The sequence below is a fragment of the Biomphalaria glabrata genome, chromosome 7 (assembly GCF_947242115.1).
Source record: "Biomphalaria glabrata chromosome 7, xgBioGlab47.1, whole genome shotgun sequence".
Classification (NCBI taxonomy): domain Eukaryota; kingdom Metazoa; phylum Mollusca; class Gastropoda; family Planorbidae; genus Biomphalaria; species Biomphalaria glabrata.
This window is the reverse complement of record NC_074717.1, coordinates 10,634,539-10,654,970: the sequence shown is the minus strand read 5'-3', so window position 1 is coordinate 10,654,970 and position 20,432 is coordinate 10,634,539. Positions and strand designations below refer to the sequence as shown.

At 34.0% G+C, this 20,432-nt stretch overlaps 6 non-coding genes and 1 pseudogene across 6 annotated transcripts; all 7 read left to right on the top strand.

The window, feature by feature from the left end:
• Positions 1 to 4,149: 4,149 nt before the first annotated feature.
• On the top strand, positions 4,150 to 4,323 carry LOC129927553 (U2 spliceosomal RNA; annotated as a pseudogene).
• A 1,967-nt stretch (positions 4,324 to 6,290) lies between these two features.
• LOC129927508 (U2 spliceosomal RNA) lies at positions 6,291 to 6,483 on the top strand. Its single transcript, XR_008779114.1, has one exon. It is a non-coding gene; the product is annotated as a U2 spliceosomal RNA (small nuclear RNA).
• Positions 6,484 to 8,450: 1,967 nt separating this feature from the next.
• LOC129927558 (U2 spliceosomal RNA) lies at positions 8,451 to 8,643 on the top strand. The gene has a single exon (XR_008779157.1). It is a non-coding gene; the product is annotated as a U2 spliceosomal RNA (small nuclear RNA).
• A 1,967-nt stretch (positions 8,644 to 10,610) lies between these two features.
• Positions 10,611 to 10,803, top strand: LOC129927547 (U2 spliceosomal RNA). The gene has a single exon (XR_008779153.1). It is a non-coding gene; the product is annotated as a U2 spliceosomal RNA (small nuclear RNA).
• A 1,967-nt stretch (positions 10,804 to 12,770) lies between these two features.
• LOC129927536 (U2 spliceosomal RNA) lies at positions 12,771 to 12,963 on the top strand. Its single transcript, XR_008779142.1, has one exon. It is a non-coding gene; the product is annotated as a U2 spliceosomal RNA (small nuclear RNA).
• A 1,967-nt stretch (positions 12,964 to 14,930) lies between these two features.
• Positions 14,931 to 15,123, top strand: LOC129927525 (U2 spliceosomal RNA). Its single transcript, XR_008779131.1, has one exon. It is a non-coding gene; the product is annotated as a U2 spliceosomal RNA (small nuclear RNA).
• Positions 15,124 to 17,090: 1,967 nt separating this feature from the next.
• On the top strand, positions 17,091 to 17,283 carry LOC129927502 (U2 spliceosomal RNA). Its single transcript, XR_008779108.1, has one exon. It is a non-coding gene; the product is annotated as a U2 spliceosomal RNA (small nuclear RNA).
• The last annotated feature ends 3,149 nt before the right edge of the window (positions 17,284 to 20,432 follow it).

Here is a 20,432-nt window from a genome sequence, read left to right as displayed (position 1 = left end):
GCAGAAATGATAAATATTTGCATAGGGGAGGAGAAGAATGACGGACAAATTATACAAATGTGGCCCCTTTTAAAAAAATCAATAAAGCAGCAAGTAATAGTATTGGCAAGAGTCAAAAACCAAAAAATCAAAGAAGAGGAGACAAGACTAAAAAACAGACTGCAAACAACAACGGACGACATTGACAAAACAGAACTGGAAGGACAGTTAGAATACATACACAAACACAAATACAAAGGGGCAGAGATCCGATGCAAACACCCAAACCTAACAGAATCACCCAACAAACTATACTTAACGGCAGAACAAAACGTACAGAAAGACAAGACAATAACAACAATTAAAGACATTGACGGGAAAGAAACACAAGACCAACAAAAGATAAATAAAATAATCTCGAACCATTTTAGAGGAATATATAGGAAAGAACCGACATCAGCAGACGCACAGTCTCTCTTCCTTGACAAAGTAAAGACAATAGACAAGGAGACCGCAGACGAACCTTTCACGCTAGCGGAACTGGGGGCTGCCCTAGACACGACACAAAGCGACAAATCTCCAGGCCCAGACGGTTTAACATACGAATTTTACAAAGCCTTCCTCCCCCAAATAGGACCGTTACTGATAACACTGTACAAAGACATGTTACAAACAGGACAGATACCCCAAGATTTCAACCTCGCATACATTACCCTACTACCCAAAAAAACTGAAAATAATAACTCTCCTAGCGACTTCAGACCAATCTCCCTCTTAAACGTAGACTACAAACTTTTGACCAAAATGATCTTCCTTAGACTCAAACCCCAAATCCCCCTTCTAATAGGACAAGACCAATACTGTAGTAACCCCGACAAAAATATTGACGAGCTAAATCATTTCCTAAGAGACATTATTTACTACTGCAGAGACAAAGACTTAAAGGCAGCCCTCATGTCCGTTGACCAAGAAAAAGCTTTCGACAGAATAGATCACGAATACCTGTTTAAAATACTAGACAAAACTAACATAGACAAGACACTAACACAATACATTAGACTGGTTTACACAGATGCCACAAGCCAATTAATTATAAATCAAAACCTTAGCGATAAGATCCCCATAGAAAGATCAGTCAGGCAAGGGTGTCCCCTGTCCCCCTTCCTATACGCCCTCTGCCTGGAACCCCTGTTAGAAAGCATAAGATTAGACAAGGAAATAATAGGTATAAAAATCCCAGGCCCCAATCCATCAGTTAAAATAAAAGCATACGCAGACGACACTACCCTGTTCCCCACTTCACAAAAAGACGTTAAAAAAATGATAGAGAAATTTACACTTTTCGGGAAGGCGAGCGGGTCCAAAATAAATTTTTCAAAATCTTCAATCATGTCCTTGGGGAGGTGGGAGGCCCCCGCGGAAGAAACCCATGGACTAAAAATAGAGACAGAAACAAAAATATGTGGCATCGTGTGGACCAGAGACCCGACACAATACGTGACGAGACAATGGGACTCCATCATAGACAAAGCCAAAAATATAATAAAGCTTTTTCTGCACACTTCCTCTACCATCTTTGGAAGAGCCATCTTGGTCAATAACCTGATAATACCCAAAATTTTGTACCTTGCAAACGCCGTAGAGCCACCTCCCAACTTTATAGATAAAATAAACAAAATAATTAGAAAATTCATTTTTAAAAATACAATCACCAACATAAAACATAACACACTAGTTCAAGACAAAAGAGACGGGGGGATTAACCTACAAGACATCAAAACAAAAATCAAAGTGCAAAGGTTAAAATATATAGGAAAAGTAGTTAGGTCCCCTGAAAATTTCCCCTTGACCTTGTACTATTTCGGCCTGAAGCTGAACAAAATTCTCCCCATCCAAAACAACACGCCCCATTTCTTTGGCACACACACTCACCCCTTTTATAGATCACTAGCTAGACACTTACAAAACAACGAAAGCTTGATACACCACACATCCAAAGATATCTACACAGCACTTAGGGGAAAACTAAAAGAAAACCTAGGAACCAGAATAAAGTGGGGAAGGGAGCTAGGGGTACAAGCCAACACACATACAGACACATTCACACACTTACACAACAAAATCATAACACCCAAAGCGAGGGAGGTGGCCTACAGGCTGATCTACGGGATGACCCCAATCAAAAGAAAACTCTCTAGCACAACGGAGTCCAGGTACACTTGTGAAATATGTAAAAAAGAAAGCTCAAACCCAGAGAAACACCTATTTAGTGAATGTGTGATGTTTGAGACAACAAAAAAGACCCTTAAAGAAATTATTGATGCAAACAGTCAGGCCTATGTTAATGTAAATATGGCTATCTTCTTAAACAAACTACCCAAAGCCATAAATAAAAGACTTAAAGATATAAATGTAATTATATTAGCCGAATACAGAAACCTGGTCTGGAACACCTACTTACAAGTTGTCCACCATGATAAAAGATGCAATAAAGTTATACTGGAACACATTTTTAGAAAAATTATAGAGCAAAAATGTAAATCAATATAGTACTAAATAAACATATCCAAAGTGTCCATTAACTTAAAGGGAAAGAAATATACAAGTATGCATGTGTGTATACATGTGGGTGTGAATGAGTATACACATTCTAAACAATCCTTTCTATTTAATGTAAAACTTAACCATGTATCTAGAAGTAATACACTACAATTACTAACAATCCAACTATTGTGTATTCAATTAAAACGGAGGCACCTGGATCAACCAAAACACCCAGAATAGGACCCCACTGCTAGTGCGCCCACCAAACAAACTCACAAATACTGACGGCCCTCCTCTTAAAAAAGGAGCACCCCAGTAGCACACCGCTGCCGCAAATCGAAATCTCACAGCAACGACAAGAGACTCCAATTATTCCAGAAGAATTTACACCACTACAAAAAACGGAGAAACTCAGACAATGTAAACAAAACTACAATACCAAGCATAAGGAGAAATAAGGCAACCAGCGCTTCGCCCCAAGGGAAGTCACAAAAACAGACTGCCCACCAAAGAATTTTTTGAGTCGTCTTCCATTTCATTAACAAAAGATAACAGTAACATTCCCAACAGAAGGCTAAGGGAAAAGACACAACTCTTTATGATCTTCGCTCCTGTTGCCCCTGATTGGGTTGAACTTTTTCCCGCTCTGTACTAAATATATGATATTTTAGCTTACTGACAACCTTTCCAATATTATGCAAATTTTGAAATCGGTATCTAGCAATAATGTTTTTAATAAATAACCTAACATCTGTTTCCTAGTTTCAGGCCACTACACAGACATTAAATTTATAATTAAGTCAACAAGGACAGTGTCACTCTAAAGCACAGATGCAAAATGAACATTGTCAATTAAATTGCTCGATCAGTAGACCTCTGTGACAAAAAGTAAATCACAGAAAATTTCTTCGCAGGCAAAAACATCCCGACCCTTGACTCTACAAGACACGATTGCCACCTTGATGACGAGGAAGCAAGTTTCCAAGTCTCAAGGGGGACAATCAAAAAATTGTCAAAGGAAGGAACGATGAAAAGCTTGTTCCCCCCTAACCCTTGTTTTTGAAGTTAACTCCTTAAACATATTGATAATATGTGTACACGCCTTCTAAATGTTGAGGTATGCCACATATGCGGATATATATATATTGTCAAAACTATAATTAGTACTTAATAAAATGTTACACCTGTTCCTATTTGGACCTTTTGATGCAGCCTACTCACTGATCACGCTAGAAACCCTAGAATGTGTTTCTGAAACTATACTTGCCTTCATGAAAAATTTGCTTTTTATGAAATATTCCATGTGTTATTATTATTAGTATAAAATAATATGTCATGTGTTTTTTCCTTTTTGAATTAAAAAAAAAAAAAAAAAAAAAAAAAGAAAAAAAAAAAAAAAAAAAAAAAAAAAGCCCAATAAAGAGGCCAAGAGCCCAAAAAAGAGGCAACGCCCAAAAAAGAGGCAAAGAAAAGAGGCAATAGCCCAAGGATTCCTAGGATGTAAATAGCTAGACAACTGAAGTCAAGGCTAAAAAGCTGAGGTTTCCTTTTGAAAAAAAAAAAAAAAAAAAAAAAAAAAAAAAAAAAAAAAAAAAAAAAAAAAAAAAAAAAAAAAAAAAAAAAAAAAAAAAAAAAAAAAAGTAGTATCTGTTCTTATCAGCTTAATATCTGATACGTGGCTCATTGAGTCACTACGATATTAAACTGATTTTTGGAACTAGGCGAGATGTCCGGGGCTTGCTCCGCTCTCGCCACGGGTCGACCCGGTATTGCAGTCCTTCCGGGAATGGCCCAACTCAATTTCAATAAATGGTACGATTGGTAGTTCAGCCTATCTCCTTTCACTCCTAGTTCTCTTTTTCTTCCTTCCTTGCTTCCTTGCTTCCTTCCTTCTACACTTGTGTAGCAATATTCTCCCTTGTAGCACAATCTGTCATGCTAATTACTCTAATTATTATTTCTATTATAATTGTCATTATAATAATTATTTTCATTATAATTATAATAACAATAAGTATTACCGTTGTAATTATAATTAGAATTATTGTCATCATTATCATTATTATTATCATTATTATCATTATTATTATTATAAAAAATAGTTATACTTATTGTTATAATAATAATAATTGTTTCAATTTTAATATTTATAATGATGATTATAATAATACTTATAATAATTTTTAATAATAATACTTATAATAATTTTTAATAATAATACTTATTATAATAATAATAATAATAATAATAATAATAACAATAATAATACTTATAATAATTTTTAATAATAAAAACAATAATTATACTTATAATAATTTTTAATAATGGCAGTTATAATAGTAATTTCTTGTCTTTCTATTCATTGTAAATCTATATGATTTATTTATTATTTAGCAATTTATTTATACATATATTTATATAAAGTTTATATTGGGCTAGCTATGATTTTTTATTTATTTTATTTTTTCCTTTATTCAAATGTTTATGTATTTTTTATTCAGTGTATTGATTCAAGAACAGATGAAAATGTTATTGCGATTGTCGCAAACCTCTTTGAAAGCTACTGTGTAAATTCTGTGGATTATAAAAATAACATTCATACTCATCAGTTGTGAACAGTGGATTTACTACGAACTTCAAATGGCTGCCTGCGACGAGCTAGCTGATCATACGTAAGTAGCAGTATTTTTATATCTTTCATTTCTTTCTCTTTTTTTTTTTCTTTCAGTTACTTTCTTTTTTTTTTTTTTTTAAATAGCTAGCTAGCCCCACGTTCACCCACCTCAATACTCGGCTATTCACAATTTTCTCGCGCAATGCCTGCAAACGATTCTCAAGGTCAGTGTATCAATGTAGGTCCAGACTAAGAATGACATGGGCGCAAAATGTTCCTGAACATTAATTTATATAAATCAAATGTATTAAAACTCTTTACAGAATAGGGCCATACCATACCTGTGGAAGCTACTTAAATAGTCTGTTCGTGAAAAATATTTTCTAGACCAAATTTGATTTTTTTTTAAATTTTTTTTTCTAAATTTTTTTTTTTTTTTTTTGTGGGGTAAAATTTTTCACCCCCTTTACGCTTCGCTAAAAGCACGGCACAGCACAGCTTGGCACAGCAAAGGAAGGTTCTCCATTTTCAAATTTGGACGGGTGTTGGCAATTCTGTCCGAAGGCGGAAAAAAAAAGTGTCCCTGTTCGAACTCGCGGACAGGTAGGGATGATGCTTTAAGGTCACCAAGCGACTTGGCAGCCTGTCTGTCTGTGCCGATTGAACGAGGCTCCTTTGAAGTAGCGGCTGGACCTTGTCCATTTAGCGGCTTGTCCGGTAGTTATGTCGTCTTCATGTTAAAAAAGGGAAGATTGGCTGGCTGAGTCCTACCTGCACCTGGGACGTTGTTGTTTGCTGTTTTATTGCGCACATGTATTTTGTTTGTTTGTTTGGTTGCGGTGTGGTCAAAGGGAAGCAACACTTGATTAATAGGAGAAAATCTATTAATAGCCATATCAGTGGCAGCAACGGCATAAAATTTGTTTATTTGTAATGCTAAGGGCATCACGTTTCGCTGGCTAACTCTCGCAGTGAAACACTTTGGGTAATATTAACCGGTGGCACCGCAAGCAGGCCACGTGCTAGAAATCCATGGTCACGTGGAAAATGCAATTTTTGTCCGAAAGGTCAGCTCTATTTTTAAATGGTACCCGTTCGCCGATTTTGAGTACATTTTCTGGCGAGAGTGCCGCATTTTGACCATATCCCCTGTATCGCTTCTCGGCCTTTTGGCTAAGATCAAAGTGTAGTATCTGTTCTTATCAGCTTAATATCTGATACGTGGCTCATTGAGTCACTACGATATTAAACTGATTTTTGGAACTAGGCGAGATGTCCGGGGCTTGCTCCGCTCTCGCCACGGGTCGACCCGGTATTGCAGTCCTTCCGGGAATGGCCCAACTCAATTTCAATAAATGGTACGATTGGTAGTTCAGCCTATCTCCTTTCACTCCTAGTTCTCTTTTTCTTCCTTCCTTGCTTCCTTGCTTCCTTCCTTCTACACTTGTGTAGCAATATTCTCCCTTGTAGCACAATCTGTCATGCTAATTACTCTAATTATTATTTCTATTATAATTGTCATTATAATAATTATTTTCATTATAATTATAATAACAATAAGTATTACCGTTGTAATTATAATTAGAATTATTGTCATCATTATCATTATTATTATCATTATTATCATTATTATTATTATAAAAAATAGTTATACTTATTGTTATAATAATAATAATTGTTTCAATTTTAATATTTATAATGATGATTATAATAATACTTATAATAATTTTTAATAATAATACTTATAATAATTTTTAATAATAATACTTATTATAATAATAATAATAATAATAATAATAATAACAATAATAATACTTATAATAATTTTTAATAATAAAAACAATAATTATACTTATAATAATTTTTAATAATGGCAGTTATAATAGTAATTTCTTGTCTTTCTATTCATTGTAAATCTATATGATTTATTTATTATTTAGCAATTTATTTATACATATATTTATATAAAGTTTATATTGGGCTAGCTATGATTTTTTATTTATTTTATTTTTTCCTTTATTCAAATGTTTATGTATTTTTTATTCAGTGTATTGATTCAAGAACAGATGAAAATGTTATTGCGATTGTCGCAAACCTCTTTGAAAGCTACTGTGTAAATTCTGTGGATTATAAAAATAACATTCATACTCATCAGTTGTGAACAGTGGATTTACTACGAACTTCAAATGGCTGCCTGCGACGAGCTAGCTGATCATACGTAAGTAGCAGTATTTTTATATCTTTCATTTCTTTCTCTTTTTTTTTTTCTTTCAGTTACTTTCTTTTTTTTTTTTTTTTAAATAGCTAGCTAGCCCCACGTTCACCCACCTCAATACTCGGCTATTCACAATTTTCTCGCGCAATGCCTGCAAACGATTCTCAAGGTCAGTGTATCAATGTAGGTCCAGACTAAGAATGACATGGGCGCAAAATGTTCCTGAACATTAATTTATATAAATCAAATGTATTAAAACTCTTTACAGAATAGGGCCATACCATACCTGTGGAAGCTACTTAAATAGTCTGTTCGTGAAAAATATTTTCTAGACCAAATTTGATTTTTTTTTAAATTTTTTTTTCTAAATTTTTTTTTTTTTTTTTTGTGGGGTAAAATTTTTCACCCCCTTTACGCTTCGCTAAAAGCACGGCACAGCACAGCTTGGCACAGCAAAGGAAGGTTCTCCATTTTCAAATTTGGACGGGTGTTGGCAATTCTGTCCGAAGGCGGAAAAAAAAAGTGTCCCTGTTCGAACTCGCGGACAGGTAGGGATGATGCTTTAAGGTCACCAAGCGACTTGGCAGCCTGTCTGTCTGTGCCGATTGAACGAGGCTCCTTTGAAGTAGCGGCTGGACCTTGTCCATTTAGCGGCTTGTCCGGTAGTTATGTCGTCTTCATGTTAAAAAAGGGAAGATTGGCTGGCTGAGTCCTACCTGCACCTGGGACGTTGTTGTTTGCTGTTTTATTGCGCACATGTATTTTGTTTGTTTGTTTGGTTGCGGTGTGGTCAAAGGGAAGCAACACTTGATTAATAGGAGAAAATCTATTAATAGCCATATCAGTGGCAGCAACGGCATAAAATTTGTTTATTTGTAATGCTAAGGGCATCACGTTTCGCTGGCTAACTCTCGCAGTGAAACACTTTGGGTAATATTAACCGGTGGCACCGCAAGCAGGCCACGTGCTAGAAATCCATGGTCACGTGGAAAATGCAATTTTTGTCCGAAAGGTCAGCTCTATTTTTAAATGGTACCCGTTCGCCGATTTTGAGTACATTTTCTGGCGAGAGTGCCGCATTTTGACCATATCCCCTGTATCGCTTCTCGGCCTTTTGGCTAAGATCAAAGTGTAGTATCTGTTCTTATCAGCTTAATATCTGATACGTGGCTCATTGAGTCACTACGATATTAAACTGATTTTTGGAACTAGGCGAGATGTCCGGGGCTTGCTCCGCTCTCGCCACGGGTCGACCCGGTATTGCAGTCCTTCCGGGAATGGCCCAACTCAATTTCAATAAATGGTACGATTGGTAGTTCAGCCTATCTCCTTTCACTCCTAGTTCTCTTTTTCTTCCTTCCTTGCTTCCTTGCTTCCTTCCTTCTACACTTGTGTAGCAATATTCTCCCTTGTAGCACAATCTGTCATGCTAATTACTCTAATTATTATTTCTATTATAATTGTCATTATAATAATTATTTTCATTATAATTATAATAACAATAAGTATTACCGTTGTAATTATAATTAGAATTATTGTCATCATTATCATTATTATTATCATTATTATCATTATTATTATTATAAAAAATAGTTATACTTATTGTTATAATAATAATAATTGTTTCAATTTTAATATTTATAATGATGATTATAATAATACTTATAATAATTTTTAATAATAATACTTATAATAATTTTTAATAATAATACTTATTATAATAATAATAATAATAATAATAATAATAACAATAATAATACTTATAATAATTTTTAATAATAAAAACAATAATTATACTTATAATAATTTTTAATAATGGCAGTTATAATAGTAATTTCTTGTCTTTCTATTCATTGTAAATCTATATGATTTATTTATTATTTAGCAATTTATTTATACATATATTTATATAAAGTTTATATTGGGCTAGCTATGATTTTTTATTTATTTTATTTTTTCCTTTATTCAAATGTTTATGTATTTTTTATTCAGTGTATTGATTCAAGAACAGATGAAAATGTTATTGCGATTGTCGCAAACCTCTTTGAAAGCTACTGTGTAAATTCTGTGGATTATAAAAATAACATTCATACTCATCAGTTGTGAACAGTGGATTTACTACGAACTTCAAATGGCTGCCTGCGACGAGCTAGCTGATCATACGTAAGTAGCAGTATTTTTATATCTTTCATTTCTTTCTCTTTTTTTTTTTCTTTCAGTTACTTTCTTTTTTTTTTTTTTTTAAATAGCTAGCTAGCCCCACGTTCACCCACCTCAATACTCGGCTATTCACAATTTTCTCGCGCAATGCCTGCAAACGATTCTCAAGGTCAGTGTATCAATGTAGGTCCAGACTAAGAATGACATGGGCGCAAAATGTTCCTGAACATTAATTTATATAAATCAAATGTATTAAAACTCTTTACAGAATAGGGCCATACCATACCTGTGGAAGCTACTTAAATAGTCTGTTCGTGAAAAATATTTTCTAGACCAAATTTGATTTTTTTTTAAATTTTTTTTTCTAAATTTTTTTTTTTTTTTTTTGTGGGGTAAAATTTTTCACCCCCTTTACGCTTCGCTAAAAGCACGGCACAGCACAGCTTGGCACAGCAAAGGAAGGTTCTCCATTTTCAAATTTGGACGGGTGTTGGCAATTCTGTCCGAAGGCGGAAAAAAAAAGTGTCCCTGTTCGAACTCGCGGACAGGTAGGGATGATGCTTTAAGGTCACCAAGCGACTTGGCAGCCTGTCTGTCTGTGCCGATTGAACGAGGCTCCTTTGAAGTAGCGGCTGGACCTTGTCCATTTAGCGGCTTGTCCGGTAGTTATGTCGTCTTCATGTTAAAAAAGGGAAGATTGGCTGGCTGAGTCCTACCTGCACCTGGGACGTTGTTGTTTGCTGTTTTATTGCGCACATGTATTTTGTTTGTTTGTTTGGTTGCGGTGTGGTCAAAGGGAAGCAACACTTGATTAATAGGAGAAAATCTATTAATAGCCATATCAGTGGCAGCAACGGCATAAAATTTGTTTATTTGTAATGCTAAGGGCATCACGTTTCGCTGGCTAACTCTCGCAGTGAAACACTTTGGGTAATATTAACCGGTGGCACCGCAAGCAGGCCACGTGCTAGAAATCCATGGTCACGTGGAAAATGCAATTTTTGTCCGAAAGGTCAGCTCTATTTTTAAATGGTACCCGTTCGCCGATTTTGAGTACATTTTCTGGCGAGAGTGCCGCATTTTGACCATATCCCCTGTATCGCTTCTCGGCCTTTTGGCTAAGATCAAAGTGTAGTATCTGTTCTTATCAGCTTAATATCTGATACGTGGCTCATTGAGTCACTACGATATTAAACTGATTTTTGGAACTAGGCGAGATGTCCGGGGCTTGCTCCGCTCTCGCCACGGGTCGACCCGGTATTGCAGTCCTTCCGGGAATGGCCCAACTCAATTTCAATAAATGGTACGATTGGTAGTTCAGCCTATCTCCTTTCACTCCTAGTTCTCTTTTTCTTCCTTCCTTGCTTCCTTGCTTCCTTCCTTCTACACTTGTGTAGCAATATTCTCCCTTGTAGCACAATCTGTCATGCTAATTACTCTAATTATTATTTCTATTATAATTGTCATTATAATAATTATTTTCATTATAATTATAATAACAATAAGTATTACCGTTGTAATTATAATTAGAATTATTGTCATCATTATCATTATTATTATCATTATTATCATTATTATTATTATAAAAAATAGTTATACTTATTGTTATAATAATAATAATTGTTTCAATTTTAATATTTATAATGATGATTATAATAATACTTATAATAATTTTTAATAATAATACTTATAATAATTTTTAATAATAATACTTATTATAATAATAATAATAATAATAATAATAATAACAATAATAATACTTATAATAATTTTTAATAATAAAAACAATAATTATACTTATAATAATTTTTAATAATGGCAGTTATAATAGTAATTTCTTGTCTTTCTATTCATTGTAAATCTATATGATTTATTTATTATTTAGCAATTTATTTATACATATATTTATATAAAGTTTATATTGGGCTAGCTATGATTTTTTATTTATTTTATTTTTTCCTTTATTCAAATGTTTATGTATTTTTTATTCAGTGTATTGATTCAAGAACAGATGAAAATGTTATTGCGATTGTCGCAAACCTCTTTGAAAGCTACTGTGTAAATTCTGTGGATTATAAAAATAACATTCATACTCATCAGTTGTGAACAGTGGATTTACTACGAACTTCAAATGGCTGCCTGCGACGAGCTAGCTGATCATACGTAAGTAGCAGTATTTTTATATCTTTCATTTCTTTCTCTTTTTTTTTTTCTTTCAGTTACTTTCTTTTTTTTTTTTTTTTAAATAGCTAGCTAGCCCCACGTTCACCCACCTCAATACTCGGCTATTCACAATTTTCTCGCGCAATGCCTGCAAACGATTCTCAAGGTCAGTGTATCAATGTAGGTCCAGACTAAGAATGACATGGGCGCAAAATGTTCCTGAACATTAATTTATATAAATCAAATGTATTAAAACTCTTTACAGAATAGGGCCATACCATACCTGTGGAAGCTACTTAAATAGTCTGTTCGTGAAAAATATTTTCTAGACCAAATTTGATTTTTTTTTAAATTTTTTTTTCTAAATTTTTTTTTTTTTTTTTTGTGGGGTAAAATTTTTCACCCCCTTTACGCTTCGCTAAAAGCACGGCACAGCACAGCTTGGCACAGCAAAGGAAGGTTCTCCATTTTCAAATTTGGACGGGTGTTGGCAATTCTGTCCGAAGGCGGAAAAAAAAAGTGTCCCTGTTCGAACTCGCGGACAGGTAGGGATGATGCTTTAAGGTCACCAAGCGACTTGGCAGCCTGTCTGTCTGTGCCGATTGAACGAGGCTCCTTTGAAGTAGCGGCTGGACCTTGTCCATTTAGCGGCTTGTCCGGTAGTTATGTCGTCTTCATGTTAAAAAAGGGAAGATTGGCTGGCTGAGTCCTACCTGCACCTGGGACGTTGTTGTTTGCTGTTTTATTGCGCACATGTATTTTGTTTGTTTGTTTGGTTGCGGTGTGGTCAAAGGGAAGCAACACTTGATTAATAGGAGAAAATCTATTAATAGCCATATCAGTGGCAGCAACGGCATAAAATTTGTTTATTTGTAATGCTAAGGGCATCACGTTTCGCTGGCTAACTCTCGCAGTGAAACACTTTGGGTAATATTAACCGGTGGCACCGCAAGCAGGCCACGTGCTAGAAATCCATGGTCACGTGGAAAATGCAATTTTTGTCCGAAAGGTCAGCTCTATTTTTAAATGGTACCCGTTCGCCGATTTTGAGTACATTTTCTGGCGAGAGTGCCGCATTTTGACCATATCCCCTGTATCGCTTCTCGGCCTTTTGGCTAAGATCAAAGTGTAGTATCTGTTCTTATCAGCTTAATATCTGATACGTGGCTCATTGAGTCACTACGATATTAAACTGATTTTTGGAACTAGGCGAGATGTCCGGGGCTTGCTCCGCTCTCGCCACGGGTCGACCCGGTATTGCAGTCCTTCCGGGAATGGCCCAACTCAATTTCAATAAATGGTACGATTGGTAGTTCAGCCTATCTCCTTTCACTCCTAGTTCTCTTTTTCTTCCTTCCTTGCTTCCTTGCTTCCTTCCTTCTACACTTGTGTAGCAATATTCTCCCTTGTAGCACAATCTGTCATGCTAATTACTCTAATTATTATTTCTATTATAATTGTCATTATAATAATTATTTTCATTATAATTATAATAACAATAAGTATTACCGTTGTAATTATAATTAGAATTATTGTCATCATTATCATTATTATTATCATTATTATCATTATTATTATTATAAAAAATAGTTATACTTATTGTTATAATAATAATAATTGTTTCAATTTTAATATTTATAATGATGATTATAATAATACTTATAATAATTTTTAATAATAATACTTATAATAATTTTTAATAATAATACTTATTATAATAATAATAATAATAATAATAATAATAACAATAATAATACTTATAATAATTTTTAATAATAAAAACAATAATTATACTTATAATAATTTTTAATAATGGCAGTTATAATAGTAATTTCTTGTCTTTCTATTCATTGTAAATCTATATGATTTATTTATTATTTAGCAATTTATTTATACATATATTTATATAAAGTTTATATTGGGCTAGCTATGATTTTTTATTTATTTTATTTTTTCCTTTATTCAAATGTTTATGTATTTTTTATTCAGTGTATTGATTCAAGAACAGATGAAAATGTTATTGCGATTGTCGCAAACCTCTTTGAAAGCTACTGTGTAAATTCTGTGGATTATAAAAATAACATTCATACTCATCAGTTGTGAACAGTGGATTTACTACGAACTTCAAATGGCTGCCTGCGACGAGCTAGCTGATCATACGTAAGTAGCAGTATTTTTATATCTTTCATTTCTTTCTCTTTTTTTTTTTCTTTCAGTTACTTTCTTTTTTTTTTTTTTTTAAATAGCTAGCTAGCCCCACGTTCACCCACCTCAATACTCGGCTATTCACAATTTTCTCGCGCAATGCCTGCAAACGATTCTCAAGGTCAGTGTATCAATGTAGGTCCAGACTAAGAATGACATGGGCGCAAAATGTTCCTGAACATTAATTTATATAAATCAAATGTATTAAAACTCTTTACAGAATAGGGCCATACCATACCTGTGGAAGCTACTTAAATAGTCTGTTCGTGAAAAATATTTTCTAGACCAAATTTGATTTTTTTTTAAATTTTTTTTTCTAAATTTTTTTTTTTTTTTTTTGTGGGGTAAAATTTTTCACCCCCTTTACGCTTCGCTAAAAGCACGGCACAGCACAGCTTGGCACAGCAAAGGAAGGTTCTCCATTTTCAAATTTGGACGGGTGTTGGCAATTCTGTCCGAAGGCGGAAAAAAAAAGTGTCCCTGTTCGAACTCGCGGACAGGTAGGGATGATGCTTTAAGGTCACCAAGCGACTTGGCAGCCTGTCTGTCTGTGCCGATTGAACGAGGCTCCTTTGAAGTAGCGGCTGGACCTTGTCCATTTAGCGGCTTGTCCGGTAGTTATGTCGTCTTCATGTTAAAAAAGGGAAGATTGGCTGGCTGAGTCCTACCTGCACCTGGGACGTTGTTGTTTGCTGTTTTATTGCGCACATGTATTTTGTTTGTTTGTTTGGTTGCGGTGTGGTCAAAGGGAAGCAACACTTGATTAATAGGAGAAAATCTATTAATAGCCATATCAGTGGCAGCAACGGCATAAAATTTGTTTATTTGTAATGCTAAGGGCATCACGTTTCGCTGGCTAACTCTCGCAGTGAAACACTTTGGGTAATATTAACCGGTGGCACCGCAAGCAGGCCACGTGCTAGAAATCCATGGTCACGTGGAAAATGCAATTTTTGTCCGAAAGGTCAGCTCTATTTTTAAATGGTACCCGTTCGCCGATTTTGAGTACATTTTCTGGCGAGAGTGCCGCATTTTGACCATATCCCCTGTATCGCTTCTCGGCCTTTTGGCTAAGATCAAAGTGTAGTATCTGTTCTTATCAGCTTAATATCTGATACGTGGCTCATTGAGTCACTACGATATTAAACTGATTTTTGGAACTAGGCGAGATGTCCGGGGCTTGCTCCGCTCTCGCCACGGGTCGACCCGGTATTGCAGTCCTTCCGGGAATGGCCCAACTCAATTTCAATAAATGGTACGATTGGTAGTTCAGCCTATCTCCTTTCACTCCTAGTTCTCTTTTTCTTCCTTCCTTGCTTCCTTGCTTCCTTCCTTCTACACTTGTGTAGCAATATTCTCCCTTGTAGCACAATCTGTCATGCTAATTACTCTAATTATTATTTCTATTATAATTGTCATTATAATAATTATTTTCATTATAATTATAATAACAATAAGTATTACCGTTGTAATTATAATTAGAATTATTGTCATCATTATCATTATTATTATCATTATTATCATTATTATTATTATAAAAAATAGTTATACTTATTGTTATAATAATAATAATTGTTTCAATTTTAATATTTATAATGATGATTATAATAATACTTATAATAATTTTTAATAATAATACTTATAATAATTTTTAATAATAATACTTATTATAATAATAATAATAATAATAATAATAATAACAATAATAATACTTATAATAATTTTTAATAATAAAAACAATAATTATACTTATAATAATTTTTAATAATGGCAGTTATAATAGTAATTTCTTGTCTTTCTATTCATTGTAAATCTATATGATTTATTTATTATTTAGCAATTTATTTATACATATATTTATATAAAGTTTATATTGGGCTAGCTATGATTTTTTATTTATTTTATTTTTTCCTTTATTCAAATGTTTATGTATTTTTTATTCAGTGTATTGATTCAAGAACAGATGAAAATGTTATTGCGATTGTCGCAAACCTCTTTGAAAGCTACTGTGTAAATTCTGTGGATTATAAAAATAACATTCATACTCATCAGTTGTGAACAGTGGATTTACTACGAACTTCAAATGGCTGCCTGCGACGAGCTAGCTGATCATACGTAAGTAGCAGTATTTTTATATCTTTCATTTCTTTCTCTTTTTTTTTTTCTTTCAGTTACTTTCTTTTTTTTTTTTTTTTAAATAGCTAGCTAGCCCCACGTTCACCCACCTCAATACTCGGCTATTCACAATTTTCTCGCGCAATGCCTGCAAACGATTCTCAAGGTCAGTGTATCAATGTAGGTCCAGACTAAGAATGACATGGGCGCAAAATGTTCCTGAACATTAATTTATATAAATCAAATGTATTAAAACTCTTTACAGAATAGGGCCATACCATACCTGTGGAAGCTACTTAAATAGTCTGTTCGTGAAAAATATTTTCTAGACCAAATTTGATTTTTTTTTAAATTTTTTTTTCTAAATTTTTTTTTTTTTTTTTTGTGGGGTAAAATTTTTCACCCCCTTTACGCTTCGCTAAAAGCACGGCACAGCACAGCTTGGCACAGCAAAGGAAGGTTCTCCATTTTCAAATTTGGACGGGTGTTGGCAATTCTGTCCGAAGGCGGAAAAAAAAAGTGTCCCTGTTCGAACTCGCGGACAGGTAGGGATGATGCTTTAAGGTCACCAAGCGACTTGGCAGCCTGTCTGTCTGTGCCGATTGAACGAGGCTCCTTTGAAGTAGCGGCTGGACCTTGTCCATTTAGCGGCTTGTCCGGTAGTTATGTCGTCTTCATGTTAAAAAAGGGAAGATTGGCTGGCTGAGTCCTACCTGCACCTGGGACGTTGTTGTTTGCTGTTTTATTGCGCACATGTATTTTGTTTGTTTGTTTGGTTGCGGTGTGGTCAAAGGGAAGCAACACTTGATTAATAGGAGAAAATCTATTAATAGCCATATCAGTGGCAGCAACGGCATAAAATTTGTTTATTTGTAATGCTAAGGGCATCACGTTTCGCTGGCTAACTCTCGCAGTGAAACACTTTGGGTAATATTAACCGGTGGCACCGCAAGCAGGCCACGTGCTAGAAATCCATGGTCACGTGGAAAATGCAATTTTTGTCCGAAAGGTCAGCTCTATTTTTAAATGGTACCCGTTCGCCGATTTTGAGTACATTTTCTGGCGAGAGTGCCGCATTTTGACCATATCCCCTGTATCGCTTCTCGGCCTTTTGGCTAAGATCAAAGTGTAGTATCTGTTCTTATCAGCTTAATATCTGATACGTGGCTCATTGAGTCACTACGATATTAAACTGATTTTTGGAACTAGGCGAGATGTCCGGGGCTTGCTCCGCTCTCGCCACGGGTCGACCCGGTATTGCAGTCCTTCCGGGAATGGCCCAACTCAATTTCAATAAATGGTACGATTGGTAGTTCAGCCTATCTCCTTTCACTCCTAGTTCTCTTTTTCTTCCTTCCTTGCTTCCTTGCTTCCTTCCTTCTACACTTGTGTAGCAATATTCTCCCTTGTAGCACAATCTGTCATGCTAATTACTCTAATTATTATTTCTATTATAATTGTCATTATAATAATTATTTTCATTATAATTATAATAACAATAAGTATTACCGTTGTAATTATAATTAGAATTATTGTCATCATTATCATTATTATTATCATTATTATCATTATTATTATTATAAAAAATAGTTATACTTATTGTTATAATAATAATAATTGTTTCAATTTTAATATTTATAATGATGATTATAATAATACTTATAATAATTTTTAATAATAATACTTATAATAATTTTTAATAATAATACTTATTATAATAATAATAATAATAATAATAATAATAACAATAATAATACTTATAATAATTTTTAATAATAAAAACAATAATTATACTTATAATAATTTTTAATAATGGCAGTTATAATAGTAATTTCTTGTCTTTCTATTCATTGTAAATCTATATGATTTATTTATTATTTAGCAATTTATTTATACATATATTTATATAAAGTTTATATTGGGCTAGCTATGATTTTTTATTTATTTTATTTTTTCCTTTATTCAAATGTTTATGTATTTTTTATTCAGTGTATTGATTCAAGAACAGATGAAAATGTTATTGCGATTGTCGCAAACCTCTTTGAAAGCTACTGTGTAAATTCTGTGGATTATAAAAATAACATTCATACTCATCAGTTGTGAACAGTGGATTTACTACGAACTTCAAATGGCTGCCTGCGACGAGCTAGCTGATCATACGTAAGTAGCAGTATTTTTATATCTTTCATTTCTTTCTCTTTTTTTTTTTCTTTCAGTTACTTTCTTTTTTTTTTTTTTTTAAATAGCTAGCTAGCCCCACGTTCACCCACCTCAATACTCGGCTATTCACAATTTTCTCGCGCAATGCCTGCAAACGATTCTCAAGGTCAGTGTATCAATGTAGGTCCAGACTAAGAATGACATGGGCGCAAAATGTTCCTGAACATTAATTTATATAAATCAAATGTATTAAAACTCTTTACAGAATAGGGCCATACCATACCTGTGGAAGCTACTTAAATAGTCTGTTCGTGAAAAATATTTTCTAGACCAAATTTGATTTTTTTTTAAATTTTTTTTTCTAAATTTTTTTTTTTTTTTTTTGTGGGGTAAAATTTTTCACCCCCTTTACGCTTCGCTAAAAGCACGGCACAGCACAGCTTGGCACAGCAAAGGAAGGTTCTCCATTTTCAAATTTGGACGGGTGTTGGCAATTCTGTCCGAAGGCGGAAAAAAAAAGTGTCCCTGTTCGAACTCGCGGACAGGTAGGGATGATGCTTTAAGGTCACCAAGCGACTTGGCAGCCTGTCTGTCTGTGCCGATTGAACGAGGCTCCTTTGAAGTAGCGGCTGGACCTTGTCCATTTAGCGGCTTGTCCGGTAGTTATGTCGTCTTCATGTTAAAAAAGGGAAGATTGGCTGGCTGAGTCCTACCTGCACCTGGGACGTTGTTGTTTGCTGTTTTATTGCGCACATGTATTTTGTTTGTTTGTTTGGTTGCGGTGTGGTCAAAGGGAAGCAACACTTGATTAATAGGAGAAAATCTATTAATAGCCATATCTTGAAAAGTTGAATTTGATTCTGAAGTTGACCCTTAGGTTCACTTCTGCCTTCTGGTTTGGCTTCACAACGGTCACGTTATTAAAAATTAGACTCTAGAAGGAATAGACAAATACTTCATGAAATAGATTCCTCATTAGTCATAATTTATTAGATCTAGATTTATGACTATGTCTATTAAGAAAAAATAATAGATATACTATACATTACATATACATAATATATAAATATCTAATATTCTATTTAGAAAATGGTAGTAGTACTAGATTTAGAATCTAATCTATATAGTAGACTAGATCTAATAAACAAATTCTAGTCTAGATCCAGAGTAGTTTATATTTTATGCTATTCGGACATCTATAGGCCAAAATTTCAAAGTTTGACTTTGACAGCATATTATTTGACAATGGTTTGACATAGAAAAGAAAATGAAGTGTCAAAATCTGACAACTTATATAATTTGTTCCGCTAACCAGATATTTGTTATTATATTTAAGGTCAAAGAGGCTAGATGTGTTTTCATTTAATTCAGACAAATTTGACCCACATTATTTGATTCCGGACACCATATAATTTATTTCAGACAGTCTCTTTATTTAGGCATCAATAAACTCGGATTTTAATTCTATATTAAATATTAATCTAAATTTTAAGATCCCCAGGCATAGCCCCTCACATGAAATCATTAAGTTTAAGATGTTTATTGTATTTTTCTGTTGTGTTGTCTTTATATGAGAAAAGAGTCCTTGTAATCGCAACAAATTTCCGTAAGGATCAATAAAGCAGTCTTAAGTCTTAATCTTTTCAAATTATAATGCATAAATACATTTTTTTTTTGTTTATTCATTTAATAAATTTCTAACACAGATGATCTTTTGTAGTTAGTACAGGACAGGCTAGGATGGCCATTCTTGCCTAAATAGTTGAATCCTCTATTTTCTCTCTCAGATATAGATCTAAATCTAGATTATTCTAGATCTATCTAGTAGTCTAGATCTAGGCATTTAACTTCATTCAATTTATCAAGCTCACTCCAAACAATTGCCCATTTATTCTCTAAAAAAACAACAAACAAATATAGGCCTATTGTTCTTGGTGCATTGAAAGTCAGAAAGCTGTCACACTTGGGGGGGCCGGGGACACGACAATTCGTTCACTGACATTTCGTTCACCGACAAATCGTTCACGACTTTTCGTTCACGCGACTATTCGTTCACCCGACATTTCGTTCACCCGACAATTCGTTCACGCGACTATTCGCTCACGCGACTATTCGCTCACGCGACATATCGCTCACGGACTATTCGCTCACAGACAACTTGTTCACCGACAACTTGTTCACCGACAGTTGGTTCACGACAAATCGTTCACGCGACTAATTGTTCACTAACAATTCGTTCACAGACAAATTGTTCACAGACAAATCGTTCACTGGATA